Raw genomic sequence first — 6,000 nt, 5'->3', positions numbered from 1 at the left:
ACTAGCAAAAGCTAAGTGTGGGGGAATTTGATAGGAGTGTATTTATGCGACTTTGTTATCTTATTTCTTTGCATTTACTTCGTTAATTTCTATTTCTTTTGGTAATTTATGTTATTTTCGTATTATTGTAGGTCTAATTGGTAAATATGACAATAAATGGCCCAATGGAGCAATTTGGAGCAGTTTTGGACTTGGATTGGATAGCACGCGTGAAGAGCATTTGGGCTGGACATTTTTTGGTGTTTAACATGTGCTAAACATGTGCTAAGATCTGGTGGAATCAAAGTTGAAGCTTGGAAGATAAGGAAATACATAATCTTATCCGACCTTATCCAAACTTATCTCATCTTATCCAGTCTTATCTTATCTTATCTAATCTGATTTTAGGAGTCCTAAGATAATTCAAACACCCTAATTCTTTTTCTCCTTGGATTCAGCCATGCCCTACCCTATATATATATACTTGCCACAGTAAGCAAGGAGAGAGATTTGTGTCGCATGTTTATTAAAAGCTTGTGCCGTAACCTGCAACGGCAAAGAAGAAGGAGTGTGCCGCATATTGCATTCAACCATTGGAGATTTCCAGAGTTCTTTCTACCCTTGTTTAGTTTCAATGTTTATTTTAGATTGCTGTTCAATTATGATGAACATGAGTAACTAAATTTCTTTCTAGCTAGAGGTGAATTCGAAGCCATGATCATATGTTTTATATAAATTGATTACATCCAGTTATTGTTTCATAAAATATGAATGCGATTTACTTATTTGTTTATAGAGAACTTATTCTTGTATGCTTATTAAGGATGCATACTTAGTTTGCATGCAGGATTTGATTCTAGAATATAAGGGAAGTTCACCTAATCATTATGAACTTATATTTGCAAGTAGTAAAAGTCACTAGTCATGATTGAGTTAAGTAAATTCTTGGCAGGAGTATCATGCTTTTCATAGTTACGAATGCTTTGTCAATGCTTATGATTTTCATAGAACTTAATGATCTTTGAGATGTATCTCTATCATGCTTTTCATAGTTAAGGAACTTGAGAAGAATAATTTGGTTGCGTCGCTGAGTCCAATTCAATGAACCTAGGAAAATCTAAGAGTTAATTTGTGCAGTTCACAGTTAATTTGGGGCATCGTCATTCATGGTTTATAGAAATAATAACTGGAAATCGATTTGTAGGCATATGTTTCATGTGTGGAGAACAATCCTCTAGCTAGGCTTTCACCTATATCTTGTACAAGACCTTAAGGGCTTAGGGAGCAAGAAAGTGCATTTTGAGGCTATTTGGGGCACTTTTGGGCATGGATTGGATAGCTTAATCATGGAGCAAAGAGGATGGACGAAATTGAAGCCTTTGGGGACATAAAACAAAAGGGCCTAGCCCAATCAAACAAATCCTTTGAGCCATGGAAAACCTCTAGCCCAATCAAACATTCTATGCCATGCAAACCAACCTATTTTAGGCCCATTCTATGTACTTAAACCCTAGCCCTTTAAACTAGCCCTATTATGATTTATTCACTTCCATACTCTTCTTTATTCCACATGCATTCACACACATGCACATCATTCACTCACATTTCCTAGCCATGCATCACTTTAACCCACATTCACCCACATGCACACACATGCAATTACACACACCATCTTCCCCTTTACAAAACACTTGTGCCGTGCCTTTCCCTTAGCCTAGTTGTTTTATGCCATTTTCAGATTTCCACCATTTACACACACATGCACTCACATGCATTCACATGCATTTCAAGCACCAAACATTCTTCTTTGCCGTGCCTTTCCCTTCCACTTTCCAACCTTTCCAAATGCAATTTCATCAACACATGCATTCATTATTCATTCACCTTGCATTCCCTTTACATTTCAACCCACATGCACATTTAATCCTATTCCATTGCAGCCACTCCAACCATTCCCCACTCCATTCCACATACACCTAAAAGCCCTAAACATCTCCTTAGACCTTGTGCCACAACGAAGAGGAAGAGAAGAGTGCCTAAACGTTTATACAATTCAAGTTTGAGTTGTTGGAATGTTTAGGTGTTTCTTTGATTTCAAAGTTATGAGGAACTAAACCCCCTTTAGCTAGGGGGTGATTCGAAACTATGTTTATGTTTGTAATATGATTTGATTACTTTTAATTACGTTTCATAAGTTGTGAATTCAATTTGTTTAACTGTTTGATTGATAACCTATTTATGTATGTTTATTAAGAATGAACGCTTAATTTTCATGCATGAATTTGACGCTAGAATATAAGTGAGTTTCACGTAATAGTTATGAACTTATATTCACAAGTAGTGGAGGTTGCTTATAAACAATCGCGTTAAACAAATTCTTGGCATAAGTTTCATGCAATCATAGTAACGAATGCCTCGTCAACACTTATAGTTTTCATGTTGCTTAATGATTCTTGCTTGTATCTCTATTATGCAATTCATGTAGGGAACTTGTGAGGAATGCTTTGGGTTGTCGTATGCAATCATCCAATTCATTAACTTAAGGAAAACTTGACGGTTAATTTAAGCAGACCTAATTAACCCGGAGCGTTGAGAATTCATGGTTTATTGAAATGAAATTAGAAATCTTTTTATTATGCAAGTGTAACATGTGTGGAGATGAACCCCTTGGCTAGCATCCATTCATTCCATTTCATCAATTTCATATTTACATTCTGTCTAGTTTATTAATTTGTTCATTTAGTTTAATTCCGTCCAAAACTCAATCCCCCTGTTCAATTAGTTAAATCATTAGTTTGCTAAGGATTTGAGTTTTGGTTTGTCTTGTGTTAAGTTACACATTCTTGATCTAGTTAGTGTTTTATATGTTTACTTGATCAAACCATAACAATTCCAATCCCGTCCAGACATCCATACTTACCTTAAAATGACAAAAAGAGGGCTGTTGCGTGCCATAATCACGCATTAAACACCTCACCATTGTTTGCTGCAATTTACTTTATTTTTATTAAAATTCGTCCAAAAATCGCCCTCAGTTCTTATTTTGTGTTAGTCTACTTTAGTTTTTAGTTTTTAAGTTTAATTTGTGTTGATTAGCATCCCTCATAATCCCCGGCCTAGAACGATCCCTACTTGCTCATACTACAATTGTCTAAATTATAGGGTTTAATTTGTGTAATAATTTATACCACATCATCTGATAGTATCTACACTAAGGGAATGGGGGTGGGCTAAGTCTTACAATAAGTTTGTTATAATAATGTGGTTTAACTTCATCTTTAGCGAGAATCGAACATAATACCTCTCACTTACAAGTGAAGAAGAATACCTCTCACTTAACTTGAAGACTTGCATCTTAATTGTGGCGTTTGATGTGATCATTGTGGAGCCAAAAATAATTAAGAGATGACACGTGGATTTTTGGGCTAAAAGGATAAAATGACCCTTGAGGCACACCAGGTTTCCTACGTACGAGCAGCGGGTAAGCATCCCTCAGCCAAGCCAAAAGTGCCCAAAATAGGTAACAAATTCAGAATTATTTCATCCATCCTCATCTTATATTCCCTACAAGGTATTTTACTCCATAACCTTCAAAACATTCCATATAAATTGAGTTAATTGGCCAATTAATGGATTTATTACCTAATTAATCCATTAATTGCCAAATACCTCACTCATTACATCCCAAAAAACACCCAAAGGCCGGCCACTCTGTAACAACCCAACCCAAAAATTTACGTTCTTATTGAGGGAATTGACGAAAATGCCCTAGAGGCAAGGATTTTGACTTCTGCTGACCATCGTCTTGTGGAACGTATGACTTATTCTTTTAGCGTAGTTGTGTAGTACTCGTTGACATGAATGCATAGGTGAAAGCCGCTTGCGAGTCCGAATTATAATGATATAGTCATAGACATTTGAAAGTTTTTATTTAAAGTTAGTTAAATAATTAGAGCTCCCATTTTGGTGGGAAGGAAGCTAACCAGATTTTAAGGGAAGGTTAGGGGACCAATTAGGAGGAGGAGAAAGGAGGGAAAGGAGAGAGGAAAAAGAACAAAGGTAAGTAATGATAGTTAATTTAATTAGTGTCTAATTGGACTTATCACCGATCATTACTCTCAAAAGTAAATAGTTCGGGAGTGGAGTGTTACAGTTATGCATTTCATGCCATTTGTATATATGTTTATATATCTAGAAATATTATGATATTGTTGAATTTCAGATTTACATCATGACATATTCATATGTATATTACCTGAACCTAATTATTGTGAATGCTTTGAAGTGCCAAATGATGTTGCAGACGTTCAGGTAAGCTTTAGGTGAGTACATGTTGATGATAGTGATAGTAGTGAGTATGATTGTGCTGAGATATGTTAGAGCTTATAAACCTGCACTTTGGTGTTAGTGCTCCGCCCGTGGCCAGGGCCTAGCCTTCACATGATCGTTCACCTCCCGCACCATACGCTCACCTTGGATCCAAGGTAGGTGCCATCCTATCGTACAGACCACTTTAGGTGGTTCCGACTCGTAGGTGACTTGCGATACTTCGCACAGCCTTCACATGATCATAGCACTTGAGCGTATTTATTTACACCCAGCTTGTCGTACAAACCACTTTAGGTGGTTCCGACTCGTGTACAGGAATTGGTAAATAAGCTAAATGATGAGATATGTGATGATATGTGATGAGATATGGATAAGTCGTACAGGTCACTATAGTTGACTCCGACTTATATGCTAGCTATGAATGATGAGATATGTGATGAGATATGGATAAGTCGTACATGTCACTATAGGTGACTCCGACTTATATGTTAACTGTGATTGATGAGATATGTGATGATATGTGATGAGATATGGATAAGTTGTACAAGTCATTATAGGTGACTCTGACTTATGTGCTAGCATTGATTGATGTGATATGTGTACAATTGTACAGGCCACCATAGGTGATTCTGACTTGCATGCTAGTATGGTTTATTAAGCACGTGATTATTTGTATTGCTAATGAGATGCTGGATAGTGGCATACTTCCGGGTTTACTATTAGTATACTTTTGATTTCATACTTTAACGTAGTATGATTTGTTGGAAACTATACAGGTCATACGGCGAAGGGTTACTACCTTTGATAATGGAAATGATTTTGAAAATCTTTATTTCGACCACTCACTCTTTCTATTTTTGCACCCCTCTAGGTTCTAATAGCAAAGTTCTGTATCGACAAGGACTTGTGGCACTCCCAGTTCAGGTGGCTCCTTATGATGGTATAATCATTATCTTACCTTACTGTGCTTACTTATGCTCTATATCACGTGTAAAATGGGTCCATACTTGCTCACCACATATTTATGTATATAGGCACTTTTAAGTTTAAATTTATTCACATTTTACACATTATCACATTCTATGGCTTCGTCACTTTCCAGGTGTCAGCCAGCATAGCTCGATTCGGAATCTTAGTGGACTTTTCGGGTTGGGGTGTGTCAATTTGGTATCAGAGCATAAGTTGGGCAGTATTACGTTCATCACATATGTGATGTAAGCATTCTCGGTTCTTGAGGTCTAATGTTTGAATCTTGCCACCTCGTTGAATATTGAAAATATGTTAGTTGTTCCTAAGTATTAGACAGATTTGACAACTTGTCGATGGTTTAGAAAGTCATTTTGGCGAACGCCTCTAAATTATAAGGGAAGAATTTCCCTGCCGAGGAAAGAAGGGGATTTGGGATAAGTTGATGGCCCTGAAGCAGGACTATTATATTGATAGTTGTGTATCTCAGGGGGGGGGGGAATCTCCAATCAGTTACTAATTCCCTACATTACTGTTGGTGCTATACTCGTCATTTTGATGACCATTTATATAGTATGCTTGTGAAAACAGTTACCTTTGACATCAAATTCCTCAAATATTACCTTTGTGTATATTAGTACTTCACCTGAGAGATGTGATTTCGTAAATGTTATTCTTTTCTTTTCTCCAAAAGGAAGTAGCAGAAGAAAAAAATGTTGTGAAATT

The sequence above is a fragment of a genome, unplaced genomic scaffold, assembly GCF_019419815.1.
Source record: "Pyrus x bretschneideri cultivar Hongxiangsu unplaced genomic scaffold, Pyrus_bretschneideri_v1 Contig72, whole genome shotgun sequence".
NCBI classification, from domain to species: domain Eukaryota; kingdom Viridiplantae; phylum Streptophyta; class Magnoliopsida; order Rosales; family Rosaceae; genus Pyrus; species Pyrus x bretschneideri.
This window is presented reverse-complemented; position numbering follows the sequence as displayed.